The following is a 24289-nucleotide window of genomic DNA, read 5'->3' on the forward strand; positions in this document are numbered from 1 at the left end:
ATGATCGGCACGAGGCTGCTATTATATCATGTATTATATGTTATCAGAATCTAGATGTTAGTTTAGTTCAGTTCAGGGGCTCGGTACTATAGCTTATAGATCAGATGTTTATGATCAGATTAGTGCTAACCACCCCACGAGGGGGTGGGAGATGGATAGTCGATATGACTTTCAGTACAGTGTGGACGTCCACCTAGCAGTCCGGACCAGGGTGTGGCGAGCCCATCGTACTTACAAACATATTTGACTAGGTAGTAGTCAGCCAGCCATTGTCGGGTCCCGCCTTCAAGCTGCACAACCCGTCATGGGGGACAATACATGACATCAGCTAACTATTCATCTTGGGTATATTTTCAGTATTATCAGTATAACATATGTTTACATGCGATACGATTTACCAGCTATTATGAAATCATATGATTATTCAGTATGTTATGTTAAATGTCTACAGATATATGAAATGTACTGTATATGTATAATTACATTAAATATTCATGTCGCCACATAGCTGTATTTAGTTTATTTTACCTAACTGAGAAGTGTCTCACCCCCGAACATTAAATGATTTTCAGGGAATCTAGAGAGACCGGTGGGCCAGGGCTGCCGTTGAGTGATTGGAGCTTCCCTACTAGAAGGGTAAGCATTGAACTAGGATCAGGGGATTTTCGGTATATGATCCTAGTGTTATTTTGACTTTTTGGAAGAGTGTTAATAAATACAATATTTTGGGAATGTAAATAACTCTGGTATTATGCTTTTTGGATAGATAATTGAGATTTTATTTTACTACTGCTTAGGTTTCCGCTGTGAATGATAGGTGTTGTAGTGACCTCAATTTTATTAACATAAAATGTATCATAATAATGAAAAAGTCAACCCGAACCTGTGGATAACGGGGACACCTGTCAATCACAGCAGAAATCTAAGCAGCAGCAATCATAAAATTAAAATCATTCATCCATCAAGCATAATACCAGAGTTTACTACAACATCATTTAACTGTGTTTATACTTATAAACATAAAAATAACTTTAGGATCAAACACAAAATAATTCTGACCTTAGTACAAAATCTTATTCTCCTATCAGGGTAATATCCCTAACTCAACGGCGGTCTTGACCCGCCGGTCCCTCTGGGTTTCCTGAATAATATATTAAGTTCGGGGGTGAGACACTTCTCAGTAAGGGAAAATAAACTAAATACAGTTGTGTAGCAACATGAATATTTAATGTAACTATACATATACAGTACATTTCATATTTTCGTAAACATTCATCATATCATACTAAATAATAGCATACTTTCATATCTTCTAATAAATCATATCGTATATGAAACATCTGTTATACAGATAATACTGAAAACCTACCCAGGATGAATAGCTAATTAATGTCATGTATTACCCCCCATGACGGGTTGTGCAGCCCGAAGGCGGGACCCGACAATGGCTGGCCGACCACTGCCGAATCAAATATATTTGTAAGTAAGATGGGCCTGTCATACCTTAGTCTAGATTGTCAGGTGGACGTCCACACTCTACTAAAAGTCACATCGACTATCCATTTCCCACCCTCTCGTGGGGTGGTTAGCACTAATCTGATCATAAACATCTAATCTATAAGTTACGGTACTGAGCCCCTGAACTGAACTAAACTAACATCCTGGTTGTGATAACATATAATACATGATCATATATATAACATCATTACGGCCTCGTGCCGAAAATATAGTAATTACGGCCTCGTGCCGAATATAACATAATTATGGCCTTGTGCCGAACATAACATAAATTACGGTCTCATGCCGAACATAGCATAAATTACGGCCTCGTGTTGAACATAACATATATACATGGCCTTGTGCCAGAATCATTTCAGGTATATACATTCTGAAAATAAATCATTTATCATATATTCATCGAAATCATCACAACATAACTTGTCTTTTCATGATACCTGAATACATGCTTTACTCGTAAAATCTTTCATATCATAATACAATTCTCGTAAAATAATATTCATGCCACACATGTGCTGTTAAAAGTCATACTTCATATTCTAAAATCGTGATTTTCTGGCATCTCATACATACATATAAATTTTAATCATCATAGTAGTATTTTCCCAATCGTACATTTCAATCGTAATAAACAAATATAACATATGCTTTTTTGAAAATAGATTTACTCATAATTAGTAATAATTTGCATGGAAAAAATAACTATTTTAGTTTATTCCCTTACCTAGCTACCGAGAAAGTCCCTAAAATATCCTAGCCTGACCCCTGTAGGATTCCCTAATCAATGCCCTGAAATTGAAATTTTTCAGTATTAAATTTCAGTATTTTCATGCGTACATCCTTTCCTATAACTATTGTAAGACCAAATTCGACTTAAAAAGCCTTACCTCAACTCATGGATGATTTCTAACTTTGTTTTCCCAATGATCCGCTCCAGCAAACTCGTAGAGAACTTTGCCAGGAGCGTCGTGGTGACTTCGGATTGTCGATCCAATGTATATTTGGCCCAAATATGATGAGAGAGAGAGAGAGAGAGAGTGTGAAGATTGCTTAATAATGAAGATAAAAATCGGATTTTTGATGTATATATATAGGGTCCGATTTGTCGGTGAGACACGTCACCTTGTCGACGAGTCCTTCATTAAATTCATCAACGAGGCTGTCACGACCTGCTCATTTTTCACATTTTTTTTTTAATATTATCAACATCATAAAATCAATACTACATATCCCACAATCCAGCTCAGCAGGTCACCATCCACCTGGACCAATGGGTACCAGGGATATAACAAAACATACAGCAAAAGCCTACGCAACAGAAAGTATAAAATCATATACATCTCATCATAATGTGCATAACACATACCAAAGTCACTACAATCACTATCTCACAGTATATACATCTCAAAAATGAAATCTAGGGACAATCCCCACAAAACCTAACTGTCTCTACCTCCAAAGAGGGCAAACAACTGATCTAGATCAGCAGGGCTTTTCCCGCTCTTCTATCAGGGGCTCCTGAAAAATGTATAAGATTTAGGGGTGAGACACCTCTCAGTAAGGGAAATAAACTAATACCAGTGTGTGGCAACATGAGTATTCTGTGTTCTACATATACCATACATAACATATTCAATACTGTTTATCAAATCTGGGAAAACATATATATATATATATATATATATATATATATATCAACACATAGCAGAATATACTGCATTTTCATAAACATATCTCATTTCATACAATAATAATAAGATAAAACAATCCTCGTAGGTTAGCTGGCTGTTGTCATGTATTACCCTAACATGACTGCGTTGTGTGGTTCTAATGCGGGACCTGACAATGGTTGTCCGACCACTGCCAAGTCAAATAGTAGTCTGTAGGTCCGATGGGTCTACCCAAACTAGTCAGTACACCAGGGGCGATAACAGCACACTTCTTAAAAATAATCACATCGACCATCCAATCTCACACCACTCCGTACAGCGGCGTTAATACAGATATCATGATCACGAGGACCATGGACAAATAGCAACAGTACCATGCAAGTGCTAGCCTAGACCAAGCCAACCAGGTTCTGATATCATATACATATACTAAAATCGTGATACATGGATATCTTATATCAATAATTATCAAATCAATCATATCATTTTTCACATATACATATTTCATGAAAATCATCAGCCCGTACGTCGGAATTACACATTTTATCATAGCTCAGCTCGTACGCCGGCAAATCACATAGCACAGCCCGTACGCTGGCAAATCACATAGCTCGGCCCATACATCGGAAAATCACATAGCACAGCCCGTACGCTGGCAAATCTCATCCACATAGCATGGCTCGTACGCCGGCAAACATATCCACATAGCACGACCCATACGCCGGTAAATCACACACACACACACACACATATATATATATATATATATATATATATATATAAATATCTTGGCTCGTACGCTGGTTTTCCATCATAGAAATCCATATCGTCCCCATTCCCAGAAAACAGTATTTCACAACATTTTTATACTCATGCCGCACTAAACAAATTTTCCACGTAATCAACATATCATCATTTAAACAGTATTTTTCAAATATAAATCATATATATAAATATATTTATTTTTCCTAAAACCAGATGCTACATATATATACATGCATTCTCTCAAAACAAAACTAGCTTAGTTTATCCCCTTACCTGATTCCTGAAAAGCCCCTAAGAAAATCTTCCCCGTACCCACAAGGTTCTTAACTCAACACCCTGAAAATGAAAATTCGCAGAATTAAAGTTTAGTATTTTCATACGTACAACATTTTCTATAACTACTACTAAGTTAAATTCGGCTTAAAAAATTTTACCTCAACTTAGGGATGATTCCCAACGTTCCCAATCAATACTCCTGGAAATGAAAATTTTAAGTATTAAAGTTCAGTATTTTTACGCGTATATCACTTTTTTCAATTGTCAAAAATCCAAATATTATGTATAAAGTCTTACCTTGAATTTGGGATGAAATTCAACTTCGTTTCCCTGACGATCTGCTCCGGCAGACTTGTAAAGAACTTCGCCAGGAGTGTCGTGGTGGCTTCGGTTTGTCGATCCAGCGTAAAACTGGTCCGGAATCGAAGAGAGAGAGAGAGAGAGTCGTAGGAGAGAGAGAGAGAGCACTTCCAAAAAAAAAAATCTAAGCAAGCTTCTTGAAGAAGCTTGCACACCATTATGTATATATATACCTTTAACCTATATATTAAATGTATATCATAATAACTTACTTATATATATACATAGACACACACACACACACACACACACACACACACATATATATATATATATATATATATACATGTTTCAATATTTATATATATATATATTTTTTCCTTATCATACTATTCATTTTACTTGTTAATTTAATTAATTTATTTTATTTTATTATTATTTTTTTAAAAAAATTTATTTTTCCCGGTTACTACATTCCTCCCCCTTAAAAAGAATTTCGTCCTCGAAATTTACTGTTCCCGTAACTCGCCATCCTTTAATCAAGAAAAAGAGTCTACTCATTTTATTACCTACCCTCACTTATGGCGGAGGAATACCGTGGTTACTCTCAAAGTCCTAGAATATTACATGTACAAAAGAAACTTCTCCTAGAACTAAAATACCACACTACTCAAATCATTACATGTACCTGCAAAAGAAACTACCTAACTACTTACATTTTATCCACTCAGACCTCTTGAAATAAATGCGGATATCTCTGTTTTATCTGCTCCTCGGACTCCCAAGAAGTCTCTTCCATCGCATGATTCCTCCACAGAACCTTTACCTGAGGAATTTTCCTGTTACGTAGTTCCTGTACTTTCCTATCCAGAATCTGTACTGGTACCTCCTCATATCCCAGTGAATCACTAAACTCCAACTCATCATAACTGATGACATGAGAAGGGTCTGGGACGTATTTCTGCAACATAGCAACATGAAATACGTCATGAATCCTAGACAATACAGGTGGCAAAGTTAGCCTGTAGGCTATTGGTCCCACTTTATCTAGAATCTCAAATGGACCGATAAATCTAAGACTAAGTTTACCCTTCCTCCCAAATCGCATAACCCCTTTCATCGAAGCTATCTTCAAAAATACGTGATCACCTACATCAAACTCTAAATTCCTGCGGCGATGGTTGGCATAACTCTTCTATCGGCTCTGAGTTGCACTGATTTTGTCCCTGATAAGACAAACTTTATCACACGCTTGCTAAACCAGCTTTGGCCCCACTACTCGCCGCTCACCCACTTCATACCAAAACAAAGGAGAACGACATCTCCTACCATACAGAGCCTCAAATGTTGTCATGCCAATGCTAGACTGATAACTGTTATTATACGTAAATTCTACTAATAGCATGAATTGAGTCCAACTACCCCCAAAGTCTAGTACACAAGCTCTGAGCATATCCTCTAATATTTGTATCGTCTTTTCAGTCTGCCCATCTAATTAAGAATGGAATGCCGTACTAAACGATAACCGAGACCCCAAAGCCTCCTGTAGACTCCTCCAAAATCATGATGTGATTCGTGGGTCTCGATCCAACACAATAGATACAGGCATCCCATGAGAACGTACTATCTCCTGAATGTAAATCTCCGCTAAACGATTGAGGGAGTAACTGATCTTGATAGAAATAAAGTGGGCGGTCTTCGTCAATCGATCAACAATCACCCAGATGGCATTATGGCCATGTAACGCTGTCGGTAGTCCTGACACGAAGTCCATCGATATGTTATCCCACTTCCACTCCGGGATGAATAATGGCTGCAACTACCCTGCCGGTCTCTAGTGCTCAGCCTTTACCTACTGGCACGTCAAACACTGCGCTATATACTCAGCAATTTCTCTCTTCATACCACTCCACCAGTATGACTCTCGCAGATCTCTGTACATCTTTGTACTACCCGGATGAACTGTATACAAAGATCTGTGAGCCTCCTCTAGAATAGTCTTCCTGATCTCAGTATCGACAGGAACACATAATCTGGAACGGAACCGCAAAGCTTCGTCATCTGCGATACTGAACTCCTCCCCCTGCCCACTCTATACTCTGTCTATCACCTCCATTAGCTCTGGATCTTCCTTCTAGGTAGCTTTAATTCTCTCTTGCAGGGTAGGCTGTGCCACTAGGCTGGCAATACATACTAGGAGATCACTCTCCACCAACTCTATGCCGAGTCTCTCTAGATCCATCATGATCGGATGTTGGATCCCCATAGCCGCAAACACTAGCTCCTTGGATTTCCTGCTCAGCGCATCAGTTACCACGTTTTCTTTAATGGTACAATCAAAATCCTTAATCAGCTCCAACCACCTTCTCTGCATCATATTCAGTTCTTTCTACGTAACAAAATACTTCAAACTTTTATGGTCAGAGAAGATCTCACATTGTACAGGTAATGCCTCCAAATCTTCAGTGCGTGTACCACTGTAGCCAACTCAATATCATGGGTAGGGTAGTTCTTCTCATATTCTTTCAACTGCCTAGATGCATACGCCACTACCCTGCCATGCTGCATCAATACACAGTCAAGTCCTTTCAAGGACGCATCACTGTAAATGGTATACCCCTCACCCCCAGACGGGATGATCAATACAGGCGCTGTGACTAACCTCTGCTTCAGCTCCTGAAAACTCTGCTCATAGCTATCATCCCACTCAAATCTGATATTTTTCCTCGTTAGTCGTGTCAAAGGTCCTGACAGCGCTGAGAATCCCTCAACAAAACGACGGTAATAGCCTTCTAGCCCAAACTCCGAATCTCCTGGACATTTCTCGGTCTAGCCCAATTCACTACAGCCTCAATCTTGCTAGGATCCACAAAAATACCGTCTCCAGATATAACATGCCCCAAGAACACGACCTTCTCAAGCCAAAATTCACATTTACTGAACTTGGCGTACAACTTCTTTTCCCGAAGTGTCTGCAAAACCTGCTTCAAGTGTGTCTCATGCTCCTCATAGTTCCTAGAATAGACCAGTACATCATCAATAAAAACAACAACAAACTGGTCTAGGTATTGGTGGAAGACTCTATTCATCAAGTCCATAAATACCGCAGGAACATTCTTCAAACCAGACGACATCACTAGAAACTCGTAATGCCCGTACCTGGCCCTGAAGGTCGTCTTCGAGATGTCTTCTGCTTTCACCTTCACCTTCACCTGATGGTAGCCAGATCTGAGGTCAATCTTCGAATACACCCGTATACCCTGGAGCTGGTCAAACAAATCATCGATACGGGGTAGAGGATACCTATTCTTGATTGTCACTTTATTTATCTCCCTATAGTCTATATACATCCTCATAGTCCCGTCTTTCTTTTTCACAAATAAAATCGGAGCTCCCCACGGAGATACACTGGGTCGTATGAAGCCCTTATCAAGCAGATCCTGCAACTGACTCTTAAACTCTACTAACTCCACTGGCGCCATTTGATAAGGTACTTTAGAAATCGGCGTTGTACCGGAAGGTAGATCAATAGAGAAATCTACCTCACGATCAGGTGGCAAACCTGGTAACTCATCTGGGTAAACATCTATAAACTCTACTATAGGCGTGCTAGCAAGTTTCAATTCATTCTCTGACATCTCTTTCACAACAGTCACAAACCCCTGAAAACCACTCAACAGTAGTCTCCTAGCCTGAATAGCTGAAACGAGCTAAGGTGGGGATTACACATATGACCCTACAAACTTGAATTCTACTTTCCCCAGAGGTCTAAATATCACTTCTCGTGCTCGACAATCTAGGCTGGCAAAATTGGCCGCTAGCCAATCCATGCCAAATATAACATCAAACCCGTGCATGTCTAACACTATCAGATCAGCAAACAAGGTCTTCCCTTACATACCAACTGGACAATCTCAAAGTACCCTACTACATCTTACTATCGACCCAGTCGGTGTAGATACCAATAGTTCAACACCTAATGATTGTATTTCAGCCTCACATAATTTAATACACCCCAAGGATACAAACGAGTGAGTAGCTCCTGAATCAAATAATGCAATAACTTTAAAAGAAAACATAGTGACCATACCTGTCACCACGTCACTTGACGCCTCAGCCTCACCTGGCGTCAGAGTAAATACCCTAACTGGAGCCATATTCCTCTGCTGGCCCCTACGTGGCACCTGATAACCTCCCCGGTATGGTCTAGGAGTTGGAACTGCATCTAGTGGAGTAGGGCAGTCTCATACCATGTGCCCCGATCTACCGCAGCGATAGCACATCGGAGTTGCGTCTGAAGGGGTAGGGCAATCTCGCACTATATGTCCCGATCTACAGCAACGGTAGCACACTACACCACCAGCTCGACACTCTCCCCAGTGCCTCCTACCACAAGTTTGACAAACTGGAGGACCCTACCCTGTCTGCACCTCGCGTCCTCCCGTCTCCTATCTCCACCCTTTACCATGATTACCTCTCCTCCATTGACCCGGCCTGTGACCCTGCTGGTAGCTCGTAGATGCAGATCTCTTCCTCTGTCCCTGCTCATTCACATTAAGACGCTCACCAATCTCTACCAAGGCCGCCCTGTCGACCAACTCAACAAAGTCCTGGATCCGCAGCACCACCACCTGCCTAAATATACTCCGCCTCAAGCCTCTCTCAAACTACTTTGCCTTCTTCACCTCATCAGGAACAATGTATGGGGCGAATTAAGAGAGCTCGATAAAACGTGTTGCATACTGCTGGATGGATAACTGTCCCTACTTCAGACTCAGGAACTCTTATACCTTAACCTCCCTCACAGTAGCTGGAAAATATCTGTCAAAGAATAGATCTTTAAACCGGTCCCATGTCATAACTATCGGAGTCACCCTCTGCTGCTCCAATAGTCTCACCGCAGTCCACCACCTCTCAGCCTCTCCTATTAGTCTATAGGTGGCAAAGAGGACCCTCTGTTCCTCAGTACACTTTACCACAGCCAAGATCTTTTCAATCTCCTGCATCCATTTCTCAGCGGCTACAAAATCAACTCCACCTAAGAACGCTAGAGGATTCATTTTCGTAAATTTCTCTATAGTGCACCTATGGCCTACAAATGGACCACTCTACTCCCTCGAGCTCCTAGCAATCTCAGCCATAACCTGCTGAGCCACGTTACGTAATACCGCATCAGATTCGATCCCAGCTGCACCTGATGGTCGTGCTCCATCACTGCCACTCGTATGGGCACTATTTCCTTCTGGATCCATCCTAGAAAATAGCAGTTGCAATTCAGTAATCCTATCCTTATAATTTACCCACCTATCCTCACCACTTATCTCAACATCTCTAACTCATTGCTAATCCCCAGTCCTACATTCTAGGAACACAACCTGACAATAGCTTACTATGGTTTTCTTGAAATCGTCACCCCAGGAAAAACACATAAACTATCACGGAAGTCCTGCCTCTAGACTGTAGAACAAAACCTCAAATCCTTTCCTAAACTCTAGTATGTGTTATGCACATTATGATGAGATGTATATGATTTTATACTTTCTGCTGCGTAGGCTTCTGCTGTATGTTTTGTTATATCCCTGATACCCATTGGTCCAGGTGGATGGTGACCTGCTGAGCTGGATTGTGGGATATGTAGCATTGATTTTAAGATGTTGATAATATTAAAAAAAAAAATGTGAAAAATGAGCGGGTCATGACAGAGGCCCTGTATTCGTCGACGAAATTCAGAGCAGCCAAAACCCCACTCGGTATTTTCTCGTTGACGAATCTCTGTATTCATCGATGAATTTTCTTCTGCACTCGTCGACGAACCCCTATATTCGTCAACGAACCCAAGCAATCTCTTGGAATCATTTTTATCCCCCAAATGCAATGTCGTCAACGAAGTCTACGGCCTCCTTCTGTTTCTGTTTCTATTTCTCTCCCTCTTAATTATTCAAATTCCATTTTTATTTGGGTTGTCACAGGTGTCCTCGCTACCCACGGGTTTGGGTTGACCATTTTATCTATTATGTTACATTTTATGTTAAAGGAATTTAGGGATGTTACATAGATAATGTTATGTATGTGTGTATTTGGGAGCAGATAGAACTCTGGTAAAGTGTTTGAATGTTTTAGAAATCTTCCGTTGTATGGGTTTTAATTCCATTAATGTCAGGTGCACCTGAGTTTCTCTGGTTAGGGCGGGTTGCAATGTATGTGTGTGTGTGTGTGTATATATATTTGTGGTATAAGAGAGTATTTAGGATTGTAGTAGGTTATAAATATTCGTGTCGTTACAAAAGGTCCCCTATGATTGTGCAATGGGGTGTTTCAACAGGTAACAAAGTGAACCGTCACTTGTTAGTTTTGTTGAAGACTATACAGAGAGTTTTGGTGATATAAGGCTTGCAGCAGTTTTGTGTTTCCTATTGTGAGAAGGTCTTATTGGAAGCCTAGGGTGAAGTCTTCGGGTATTGTATCTACAACTATATTGGGGTTGACGGTAGAAGATGTAGCAGTCATCGGCAAGTTCAAGCAGTGTTGTTTGGATTTAGTACATGTCTCCAAGTGCTAGAAGGGAGACGGTCCCAACCGAGCATTCTAAGTTCAAGATGAAGCAGTTCGATATGTTTTTCGGGTTCCCCTAAGGAGTTATAATCGCCAAGGTGGAGATTGTTATTTATGGTGTGACTCTTACACTTCATGGGGGCTTATAAACAAAGGAAGAAAAACATATGTTGGTGTAGCAGCAATGACTCGTCGACGAGTGTCATGTGCTCATCGACGAGTAGATACCGAGAGTCAGAAAATCTCAGAGCAAAAGACACGTCAACGAGATTATATACTAGTCGACGAGTGGGCTTCTTGGACTCGTCAACGAATCTCCTATTCTCGTTGACGAGAGCGCCAGGGCTGCGAGAAATTATTTGAATTTTGAATTTGAACATTGTAACAGTTGGGGATTCATAGGGAAACCTCCGAGGGCTTGCTATATATGCTCTTTTGGGCATATTTTGACATGTAAGAGAATAAGAAAGGGGTAAAAGAAGATCATTAAGTGTGTATCTTTGATTTTCATAGTGAAACTTCTTGTCGATTGCTCCCGTAGATGTAGACTTTGCCGAACCATGTAATTCCTGGTGTCGTTGCCTTTATTATTACTATTTTTATATTGCTATGATTGTGGAATGATTCTGTATTCACCATTGATATTGTTGCAAGTATATGTGTTATCCTTTTATACAATTTTTTTTTCACTGTGCATTGTTGGGAAAGCCCCTCATTTCACAACTGGGGTGAAGTTAAAATTGGATTAAGGGGAAAAAAAATTAGGAGCAAGGAATTAATCTAAACTCATAATCAAAAAATCATTTAGTGTTATTTAGGGAGTTATCAAAATTTTAATACTATTTCCTTTATTTTTGAACATCCCACATCTTTTTGTTGGTGTAAAAATGGAATTGTAATTTTATTTCTTCAATTCAATGTCATTCTAAAACTTAAATAAGTTGATTAACAGTATTATTATTTTTAAAATTTGCAATCAATTCATGTATATTTAATCTCACCTTTAAGAATATGTAGTTGTAGCACCCAAATTTCAATATCTTCTTTATTAATTAGGCATTTTGCAATTTATTAAACTTTGAAATTTCAAAATTCAAGTTTGTATCTTGAAAGACGGTAGGAACTCTCATTTCAAGATTCGTACAAAGGAGTAGTAACAATAACACAATTATAAAATATAATTTTTATAGTGACAAATTAAGTTCCAAAGTTATATATAGCAAATCCAAAAAATTAATTGAAGTGGTTCTTATCTTTTGATAGTTTCCTCTTTTACTCTAGTTTGTCTCCAACTAATTTTATATCACTTTTGAAATAAATATAAAATCATATCAATTTGCAAGAAAATCTAAACAGAAAAAAAAAAAACAAAAAAAAAACCTTGCTTATTAACATTTGACATGCCACATTTTAATTTCATACTACACACAAAATTTTTAGTATCGTAAATAAATCTAAAGCAATTTGACAACAAAACATATATACGATCTACAAAAATTCTTGAAGCATCTCACAATTTTTTAGATATTTCACATAAAAAAATATTAAAAAATTTATGCATAAACTATAATATTTAATTTAAAATTTATCAAACCCTAACTTCCAAGCAATCAATTAGTCCAACAAAACAATTTGTAAAATGAAAGAAACAAAATAAAAATGTATCAAAATAAAATGTTGGATATCTTTAATCTTATAAATAAAAATGTCTCATCCACTAAGATTAACATATAATATATATATATATATATATATATATATATATTGTATTTTAATCTTAAGAATAGTGAAAAGGGATATGAGATGGAATATAGATTATTTCCGATAACAAACTTTTTTCTTACTTAAGTAAGTACGAAAATTATTAGACCTAAATATTAAATTTGACCTAAAAAAAATCAATTATAATATTTTCTTACAAGTAACATTTATCGAATTGAAGAAATGCTAATTGATTGTAAATTTCATTATATATAATTCTATGATTCAGCATACTATTTTCTTTTTGATTACTTATAATTTCTATTTTGAAATCGCAATCAAATTATTGATAAACAATAGGTTTATCCACTTAAATTTCTGTTATGAACTCTACAAATTACAAGAAAAAGGAGCTACAGTGTATAGTTTCGTAATTATCATTTTAGTAATTTGTTTGTTGCAAATTGTTTATAATTAATAAATGAGATTTTTTATTAAACCAAAAAAAAAGGTTAAAAACAGGTACAAGTGCTTTGGTCTTCTTAACCGAACAAAACTACGTGAGGAAGAAACCTAGAGCATCCGCACCAGTGGTCTAGTGGTAGAATAGTACCCTGCCACGGTACAGACCCGGGTTCGATTCCCGGCTGGTGCATTTCCGTGGAGCAGTGACGACTACTGCGCCTAAAGTGATGATGGGTCTCATCACACGCCGTCTGATCTTCATCGGACGAAAGCAGGTGCTTCCGAGCTCCACCAATTTTATTTATGTAATTTTTTTTTTATTTTCAAATCCAAATGAATGTGTATTTACATTTATTCTTCATATTGAAAATAATATGCATTTATTCTTGCAATCAAAATAGTAAATTAATCATAATTGACATAAATATATAATAAAATATTTCTCATTTATTATAGAATAACAAAAAAAACCCCAACACATTATGTGTGCTTGGTTATATGAAGTTTTTTTCTACCAATCAAGGACATTGTTTTCGGATGTATTAAAAGTTGCTAAATTTTTCATTACTATTTCATTCCATATATTTAAATGTATTCTCACTTCTTCTACTATCACTAATAATAATTAATTCACTTTTCCTTAGTAGTGCATTATCTGACCTACGTTTTACATATTCGAGCTATCTATGTTGAATTTCTCTTACCATTCACATTTCAATAAATTTTACTTTTTGGATATGAAGTTTCTTAGTTGCTCAACTTGCTTAATCATATAGCATGACTAACTTTATAATCGTCTTCGAGAACTTTAATTTAAATTTTAAAGATATTTTATAATTCAAAATACTCCATTTTCACCCGATCTACTTTAACTTCATATACGACATACTCTTTGAAATCATCAAATTTAATTTGTTCTCCAATATTTGTTATAATTCTACATTATTTAAAATTAATGTAATCAAATTCACACCAATTATTTACATAGAAATATATATATATATATATATATATATATATATATATATATATATATACATACATCTTATTTTTTATTTTTTATTTTTCATTCCTTTAAGGGGGGGGGGGGTTAGTAATAACAATTTTTCCTTAATTTAATTATTTTTTCTTTCAAGATAAACTAGCAAGGATGGTGCTATTTCACTTCTCGCATTTTATGATTTTCTCAGTGTGATTGTTATTAAATTTAATTATAATGGTCATCACCAAGAAGTTTAAAAGATTCCTAAAAAAGAAGAATGGTGAACAAAAAAAAAAAAAATGAAGAAACAAACAAACAAGAGAAGGCAGGTTGCTATGAATACAAGAAGCCCGAGCACTTTCGAACCGAATGTCCATATCCCAAGAAGGAAAGGAGGAAATTGAAGAAGAAGGCTTTCAATGTCATTTGGGAAGATAGCGACTTCGAATTGAACTCCAATAAAGAAACTGCAAATCTTTGTCTCACGACTATTGAGGACAAAGATAAGGTAAGCTCCTCCTCCTTGAATTAGAATTTTCAAGATGAATTATTAATTAGCATGAAAACAAAGTAATAAACTAAAAGAATGAGAAATGAGAATAATGTGATCTAAAACAACAGTTTCTACTACGTTATTTGAAAGGTATTCTTCTGATGGATAGGTGGGATCTCGTTTTTATTCGTTGTTAGCTCAACTCTAAAGTTTCGTTGAGTGTATTTTAATTTGATTTTAGTTGTGTTTATGTTTTTGTTTTCTTTGTTAGTTATGTTTAGTTTTCGTTGTCCTAGTTTGGTTTAATTGCTGGCGTTGGTTTTTTTTAGAAGGTTTCTCTATACTCTCTCTTTTGTTTTATCTTGTAACCACGGTATTTTTCGGCAATAAGTGAGGGTATATTAATAAATAAATGGAGGTACCGCCCTCTTTAAAAAAAAAAAATTGAAAGAACAAATGGAAATTGGGCTAAAGGGAAAAATAATAACAAGGTGAAAAATGGCCGCAAGGCCTTAAGTGGAATAAATTGAGCAAGGAAAAGGAGGCCTCAACAAAAATTGAAAAAACAATTTTGAATAGTAAATAATGAAAATAATTTCACCAAATTTTCCATTCTTGAGCTCTAGCTCAACAAAAATTCTAATGAGCAAAACTTCAGGATATCAATACCATTTGGGTAAATTATTAAAAATGTTCCGAGGTTTCTAGCATCGACACTTACTTTCTTTGAGATTTCTAAAATGTACTTAGCATCTCTCTAACTAGAGTTTAAAATTTTATAATAATTATGAACAGTAATATATAAGTGTTTCTTTATATGCTATTGTTAAATATGCTTTACATTATTTTCTTTTCTTTTTTTGAATACAAATGAACAATCTTGAATTGAGAAGAAAAATTTTCCATGGGACACTTGCTCCCACTAAAATTTTATAAAAGAATAAAATTATAAATTTTTTTAAAAATAACATAATCATGAGCAATACTACAAACTTATACATGTTGGCCTTTTGTGGAGCCTAGTTGTGTTAATTTGGATGGTGACACGACCTTTATTTAATGAGAAAATGATTGCTTTTGGGTGATTAGGGTTTGTGATCAAATTTCGCGAGAGAGCGAGAGAGAGAGTATTGTAATGCTACACTCTTTGTAATATTTCTCCCTGATAATAGTGAAATCCCTGCAACTCCGTGGACGTAGGCAAAATTGCCGAACCACGTAAATACTGTTTTGTGTATGTGATTTATTTTTTTTTGACGTGTATTCTTTCTCTATTTTGTTTCTCACAGGTTTCGGAATTTGGTTTTAATTCCCAACAATACACACACATATAAAGCAAAAAAAAAAATAAAGTAAGTGCGATAATCAAGCCCTTTAGAAGAGGTTTGTGCAATTTAAGCATACCATCCGTTAATAAGCCAAGAATGCAAAATAATAGATGAAAAAAACATATGTTATAGAGTTAGATGGCCTCCTACATGATTATGCAGTGTGTCAAGGACCCCCAAAATGGGACTCAAGCAAGGGCCGTGTGGCACTCGTTGAGAGCTCTCCCTCAACAAGTCAGCCAACTCTCACACGTTCAAGCCTGCAATCACGAGCACCAGGTGAGTCTCAATACCCAAGGCAACAGAACACCACAATGAAAAGAACTACTTGTATTATTCATCTACAAGAGAATCACCATACAAGCGATAACACAGATATTCATATATTCATTCCAAATCCCTGAAGAATACAATTATAGTAGTATCTCACTCCCCCATTTCCCCCATTACATTGTCACACCCTAACATCCTCCCCCACTCAATTTATCGACGTCCTCGTCGATGTGTTGTAGATGGCCTTCTCACTCTTCTGATGTCGATGTAGATGTCGTTGACTACGAATTTCTGAAATCTTCAATCTTCTGTATGGCATGCTGAAGGTTGTCTGCTGTTTCCCAACTATTCTCTTCTTCCCCCAGTCCTAACCACTGAACCAGAAATTGTTGTTGTTGACGACCTTCTAGATTGACGACTCTGTCTGCAATGATCTCCTGGACTTCTTTGGTGACAGGATGCCTTCTGGAAATTGTTGATCTCCTTAATTTTTGTCGATGTGGATCTGCTTCATCTGTGTGGAATGACTTTAAATTGCTTACATGAAACACGGGATGAACTGGACGTCTGTGGCTTTTCATCCACTCGGGTTGCTCAAGCCGATAAGATGCATGTCCCACCTTTTCGATTACTCTGATTGGACCTTCGTAACGACGTAACAGCCTTTTATCCTTGCCACGAAGAAAGCGAAATGTCTCCGGTGGCACTTTTACAAGAACCAGATCTCCAGATTCAAATTGTTGTGGTCGTCTCCCTTTCTCAGCCCATTTCTTCATGCGCTTGGATGCTTTTTCTAACTGAGCTCGGGTGACTTCGATGTTTTGCAACTAATTTTTCGTGAATTGGTAGGCTTTTGGGCAATTTCCTTTGTATGGACCATCCAGAGTGTGTGGAAGAGTCGGTTGTTGACCTGTCACAATCTCAAAAGGGCTTTTATTAGTTGCAGAAGATTTCATAGAGTTAAAACAGAATTGTGCCGTGTCTAGTAAAGTAACCCAATTCTTCTGATTGGAGTGAACAAAATGTCGCAAGTATTCTTCCAGCATCCCATTAAAACGTTCAGTTTGACCATCTGTCTGTGGGTGATAGCTCGTGGAAAGATTAAGGTTTGAACCCATCAAGCGAAAGAGTTCACCCCAAAATCCCCCCGTGAATCTAACATCCCTATCACTAATTAAGCTTTCTGGAACACCCCAATATTTCACCACATGCTTGAAGAATAACTGAGCTGTCTTCTCTGCTGAACACGGCTTCGAGACTGGTACGAAAGTTGCTTACTTTGAGAACCGGTCAATCACCACCAAAATTGTGTCAAACTCCTCTACTTTTGGCAACGAGGAAATAAAATCCAAAGAGACACTCTCCCATGGCCTAGCAGGAACTAGCAATGGCTCCAATAAACCCGAGGTCTTCTTTCTTTCTACCTTGTCTTGTTGACAAATCAAGCACGTTTTAGTATAACTCATCACATCATTTTGCATATTTGGCCAATAGTACCCCTGTGTAATCAAAGCATGAGTTCTTCGCCATCCCGGATGACCAGCCCACAACGTATCATGACACTCTTTCAGTAAGGTTTTCCTCAAGTTTCCAGCTTTAGGCACATAGACTCTCCTGCCTTTAGTCATTATCAGTCCATCTTCTACCCAGAATTGTCGTGTCTTCCCTTCCTCTATTAGTTTGCTTAGTGACTGCACCTGCTGGTCTGTACTTAAATGTTCCTTGATAAGATTCTTCAAAGGTAGCGCCACCCTACTAGTTGATATATGACTGATGATTTTCAATGCTGCCAATTCAGTTTTTCTACTTAAAGCATCGGCCACTTCATTCGTCTTTCCCACTTTATATTCAAAAGCAAAATCAAATTCAGCTAGCTTCTCCTGCCAACGGGCTTGTTTTGACGTTAGTCCAGGTTGTGACAAAAAATGAGTAACTGCTACATTATTGGTTTTTACCACAAATTTGGACCCCAAAAGATAGTGCCTCCACACCCGAAGACAATGTACCACTGCGAGAAGGTCCTTTTCTTGTGCTGTATAGTTCCGTTCGGCACCCGACAATTTTCTACTTTCAAAAGCAACTGGATGCCCTTCCTGCAAGAGAACTCCCCCTAATGCAAAGTCTGAGGCATCTACTTGCACTTCAAACGGTTTTGTCACATCAGGAAAGATTAGCACAGGATCTCATACAATCTTTTCTTTTAATTCAACAAATGCTGATTGGCACTCTTCTGACCACCCCCATGGTACCCCCTTCCTCAATAAATTCGTTAACAATACAACTCTTCTAGAGTACCCCTCTATAAACTTTCGGTAGTAGTTGGCTAGACCCAAGAAAGATCGCAGTTCTCTAACGGATGTAGGTGCTCGCCACTCCTTGATAGTTTTTACTTTAGCTGAATCCATCCGAATCTGGCCCTCCTCAATGATATGCCCCAAGAATTTAATACGCTTTTGAGCGAAAGCACACTTCTCCCCTTTTACATATAACTGATTTTCTTTGAGTTTTTGAAAAACCTTTCGAAGATGATCTTTATGTTCTTCTAAGGATGCGCTGAAAACCAGTATGTCATCAAGGTAAACAACCACAAACTGATCAAGGTAGTCTCGAAAAACCTGATTCATTAGAGAACAAAAGGTAGCGGGTGCATTTGTTAGCCCAAAAGGCATGACAAGGAATTCAAATGCTCCATACCATGTGACACAAGTGGTATTCGGTTCATCTCCCTCAACAATGCGCACTTGATAATATCCCGACCTCAGGTCCAGTTTCGTGAAATATCTAGCTGTACTTAACTGGTCAAAAATATCAGCAATCAGTGGAATAGGATACTTGTTGCGCACGGTCACCTTATTAAGAGCCCGATAATCTATACACAAGCGCAAACTACCATCTTGTTTCTTCTGAAATAACACTGGGGCCCCAAAAGGTGCTTTTGAAGGCCGGATGAACCCTGCTGCAATAAGATCATTCAGTTGCCTTCTAAGTTCAGCTAACTCAGGCGGCGCCATTCGATAAGGGGCACGTGCTGGCGGCTTTACTCCTGGCAAAAGTTCAATTTCGTGGTCAATCTGTCGTCGAGGTGGTAAAACCCTGGGTAGCTGTTCCGGGATCACCTCCTTGAACTCTTCTAAAACTTCCTTAATCTCAAGTGGATATTTCCCTACTTTTGCATCTTCTGAGACTATTGGTAGAACCACGAAAGAAGATTCTCCCCTTTTTACTCCCTTTTTGAATTGGAGGGCTGAGAGCAACTTCCTCTCATCAAAATTGTTGTAGGCTGCGGGGACCGCACAAGGTGCACTTCCCATTATCACAAGACAATCAGCAGCTGGGATCGGCATTGAGCGTGTCACTTTAAGAAAATCCATCCCCAATACCACATCAAAGTCGTCAAGGGGTGCCACAGTGAAATCAACTATTCCAGACCATGATCCCATTTGGCATGCCACTTTAGGTACCACCCCCACCGTGGTTAATGCTGGAGAATTCACTGCTTTTATCTTGCCCACATCTTTATCTACTTGCAATTCTAACCGTTGAGCTTCAGAATCAGCAATGAAATTATGGGTGGCCCCTGTATCAATCATGGCCCTGATTTTCTTTCCATTCAAAAGTAGATCCACATACATTAGTCCCTTCTCCTGAGACTTGTTGTGAATTACTTGACGCTCTAATGCCCCCAAAAATCTCAAGGCTCCCACCATATTTGGTTGTTCTTCTGGAATTGCTGTCGAGGTTTCGGTTTCCCCTCGAAGGGCCTTCATAGCATTCAAAGCCTTACGATCGGGGCACTTCGCCACTCGATGTGGTCCACTGCAAAGAAAACAAGAGATCGGTCGACGCTCTCCACCCCCTGTTCGTCCGCCCCTCCACTCCCTATTCATGGGCGCTCTTTTATCTTTCCAAGAACTATTTGTCTCCTTATCCCTTCCCCCATTTGTGGGCTTATACACTTTGTTGGGACGGGAATCATTATTGGCGGATGTAGGGAAATTTCGCTTCCCAGAAGTATCTGAAAAATCATCCAACCGTTCAGCAGCAGCGAGGGCAGAAGAGAGATCACCAGCACCTTGCCGACGTATTTCATTTCTTGGCCATGTCTTCAAACCCCGAAGAAAATGAATCAGTTTATCCGATTCAGTCATGTCTACAATGTCCAACATCAAGGCTTGGTATTCCCTTACATAACTCCTTAACGAGCTCGTCTGTTGCAATTCAATTACTTTACACTTTGCTATATACTCCACATTTTCTGGATAGAATTGGGCCTTCAACGCCTGTTTCAACCCCTCCCATGTGTTAATGACACATCTATTGTGCTGAATATCATTCCATTTAGTTCTCCACCACAATTTTGCATCCCCAACCAGGTATACCATTGCCATATTGACCCGGTCCACTTCTAAATCCACTCGGGAGCACGTGAAGTAGTGTTCCATATCAAAGAAGAAATTGTCTAGCTCCTTTGCATCTCGTGTACCCCCAAAACTTTTAGGTTCCGGTACCTTCCATCGAGAAGTCTCATTTGGATGTGCAACTGGCCATCGGGCTAACTGTGCCACTGCATTCACTTTCGCAGTGATCTCTTGTAAATCCCTCTGGACTTGGACCACCGCACTTTGGACATTGCCCATCTCCTTCAAATCTCCCTTCAAAGCAGTAATGGACACTTTAACATCTTCTGTAAGGAAATCAAGATTATCCGTTAGCTCCCGTAAGGAGGCCTCAAGCTCTATTGGCTCTCCCCGTTGGGACGAAAGAGATGGCAATATGCCCTCAATATGTTGTAGCCTACTCTCAAAGGCTTCCAACTGCTCGATACTCTTCTGGAAGGCCTCAAACTCTCTTGGCCGTTTCTCCAGGGATTTCACACTTGGAATGAATTTTTCAAGTTCCTCAAGTCTCTCTACGACTTTTGATACCCCATAGAGATTTTCTCTAGGGTTTTCTTCGGCGGCCTCAAGCTCTGTTGACCCGCCTTTCTCTTTTATCAATGTTGCCACCAACCCTTGGAAGTCACCGCACGTTGTCTCCAGGGTTGCGAGTTTTGTCTCAAGCGCCTCAATGCGCTTCACTCTTCCTGACTTATTTCTCCTAATCCCACGCATGGTGCTCGCACACACTGTGCTCTGATACCAACTGTCACGGACCCCCAAAATGGGACTCAAGCAAGGGCCGTGTGGCACTCGTTGAGAGCTCTCCCTCGACAAGTCAGACAACTCTCACACGTTCAAGCCTGCAATCACGAGCACCAGGTGAGTCTCAATACTCAAGGAAAACAAGAAACAATAGGATTTCACATGAGCAATATATTCTTATACACCGAATAAGACTATAACAATCAGAGACATCATAATCCAAGGCAACATAACACCACAATGAAAAGAACTACTTGTATTATTCATCTACAAGAGAATCACCATACAAGCGATAACACAGATATTCATATATTCATTCCAAATCCGTGAAGAATACAATTATAGTAGTATCTCACTCCCCCATTTCCCCCATTACATTGTCACACCCTAACACAGTGCCTAAAAACTAGCCCTGTGATGTTTGAGTTCCACTCTTTTCAAGTGTAAATGGAGTCATAAACATCTCCACGTTGTATGCACTTAAGACATCTACAAGAGAAAATTTACTCTCTAATTTCCTTCTTTACAAGAGAAAAACCCCTTTGAAAATTTTTAAAACCCTATTTGAAACTCTAAAAATATTAAGAGAAAGACATAATGAAATTTACTCTTTGTTTTGTATAATTTTGGTAATCCACAACACAGCTGATGCTTGGAAAGAGTTCTGGTTTTTTTTTTCCCCCCATAAATCTTGAATTCAAGGTACAAAACTCAACCCACACCTGGGTTATAAATTCAATATACTTGACAATTCAAAATTAAGAAGTATTCTCCAAAGAATGTTCTCTCCTAAACTTACGACACAATTCATCAATCCAAAATTTCAATTCTCGACGCAAACGACAACATTTCACAAAAGACTAAGATGCCGAATAAATATGCACAAATTTTCTGTACGAAAAATTATTGGGGAACTGAGGAATAGCAGAGCCTCGTGCTCTCCAGAGTAGAACATCAATCTTGACCTACATAGAGAAATCCTTGGGGCAGGTGGAGAGGGCACAGCATAGGCTTGTGCCAATTAGTGTAGATTGGAGAATATCCTCTTAGGCTCAAATCACTGAGGTCGTCCGAGCAGATAAAATGCAGGCATACACAAGTTACCAGAACCAGAGCTTCATTCCCATCAATCAAGAATATGGCTTTCTCCAGCGTTCTGGGATCAAACCAAGCAACTCAACAGCAACCACACCTGATCGATCATGAATCACAAATCGGGAATATATCTTCTGGCCATTTGGGATATGTGCGCTTGTACAAGCTCATGCGTACCGCGTGCACGTCCACATGCACAAGCACAAAAAACTGAAAAAAAAAATAATTGGGAATTTTTTCTAGGCAACTAAAGCAAAGTAGAAAACTTTGCATTAGGGGGTGGAGAGAGAACAAAGGCGACCATCCATATTCTAAAACCAAACTTCATAGTAAGGGTGGAGAGTAGCCAAAGGCAACCATCCATATTCTGAAACATTGTCCATTGATATATCAGGAAAGAAGACAAGCATGCTAGACAATTCTTTAAAGTTAAAAGAACTCTAATTCAGTCAATGATTACCAAATATTATGTTAATAAAGCTTCAAGGAACTTGTTTCAACAATTCATTCATCAATGACTGAGGATCAACACAAACCCAACCCAAGTCAAAACAAGAAGAATACTGTCATGTTTGTAAAAACCTAAAGCCACGGTCGAACCGATTAGTATTTTCTATCTAATTATTTATTTGCGTAGTATAAACGACTCAATCTCAAAATAATAAAATATGGACTCATTTCAATATTTTATTAATTTAGAAAGCCATATTAATTTTAAAACATAGTTTTAGATTTAAATAGGACGTAGATCAGGTCAGTGCTCTCAATCAAATCATAAAATGGTTACGTACAATACAATATCTTGGACCATGCATATCAAATCCAAGTAAAAATTACAAATTAACTCCTCATCTAAAAACTAAGTTGATGTTTGGTTCAAAGTTTATTATTGCATGAATTTACGAGTTAAGTTGGTTGTTGGGTCATTCCGCCATTGGTAGTGCAAAGGAGGGTGAGCATGTGTGTAAGAAAATTTTCATAAATATATTGCAACCAAGGATCTTCAATTATCATGAACTTCACATCAATTACTTTATGCGGAAAATAAATAAATCATAAACTGTAAATTTTACATATTGGAATCGGCCATATCGAACCTATCGAGAAGAATACTCGGAGAATCTGAAAAAATCGTTTCTCCCACTTCTCCTCTTTCTCTTTCCTTCCTTCACCAAATCTATGAGATCTCCTGATGATTAGACAAGTAGTGGCAGAGAGAGGACAAATCCTTTCTTCCTATGCCCTTATAGTTACACCCATAATAGTAGCTAATAAATATATTATATACATATATATCTATAATATTTATGTATAGAAATCTCTTCAAACTTCCACAATTAATTTCTCATATTAAATAAGCTAACCTTTTAGTTAACACATACAACCGTTAATTCATATCCTTATCATATGAGACATATTCCCTATATGTGGGACCCACATCATTAATGTGGGATATATTCTTTGGAATATAAATCCTACATTCTCCCACTTGAACCATATGAATGATATTAATATGGATTAACAAATATCCATAATGTGCACAAAACATTAGCTTATTTATACTTTTCAATGAGATTAACATAATATTATAATCAAGCACAAACGCAACTCATAGATTAACGCAGTCATGTGGCGGTAAGAGTAAGTATAGAGCGATGCACCTTCCCGCGTTTTCCATGTACTCTATTTCGCTAAATGGCAATACAAATGTACAACTAATAACCCACTTA

At 38.3% G+C, this 24289-nt stretch overlaps 2 non-coding genes across 2 annotated transcripts; both read left to right on the forward strand.

Moving 5' to 3' along the window:
• Nucleotides 1–13366: 13366 nt before the first annotated feature.
• Nucleotides 13367–13437, forward strand: TRNAG-GCC (transfer RNA glycine (anticodon GCC)). Its single transcript has one exon. It is a non-coding gene; the product is annotated as a tRNA-Gly (tRNA).
• An 8-nt stretch (nt 13438–13445) lies between these two features.
• Nucleotides 13446–13536, forward strand: LOC131159090 (small nucleolar RNA snoR114). Its single transcript, XR_009137701.1, has one exon. It is a non-coding gene; the product is annotated as a small nucleolar RNA snoR114 (small nucleolar RNA).
• The last annotated feature ends 10753 nt before the right edge of the window (nt 13537–24289 follow it).

This window comes from Malania oleifera, chromosome 6 (genome assembly GCF_029873635.1).
Source record: "Malania oleifera isolate guangnan ecotype guangnan chromosome 6, ASM2987363v1, whole genome shotgun sequence".
Taxonomy (NCBI): Eukaryota; Viridiplantae; Streptophyta; class Magnoliopsida; order Santalales; family Ximeniaceae; genus Malania; species Malania oleifera.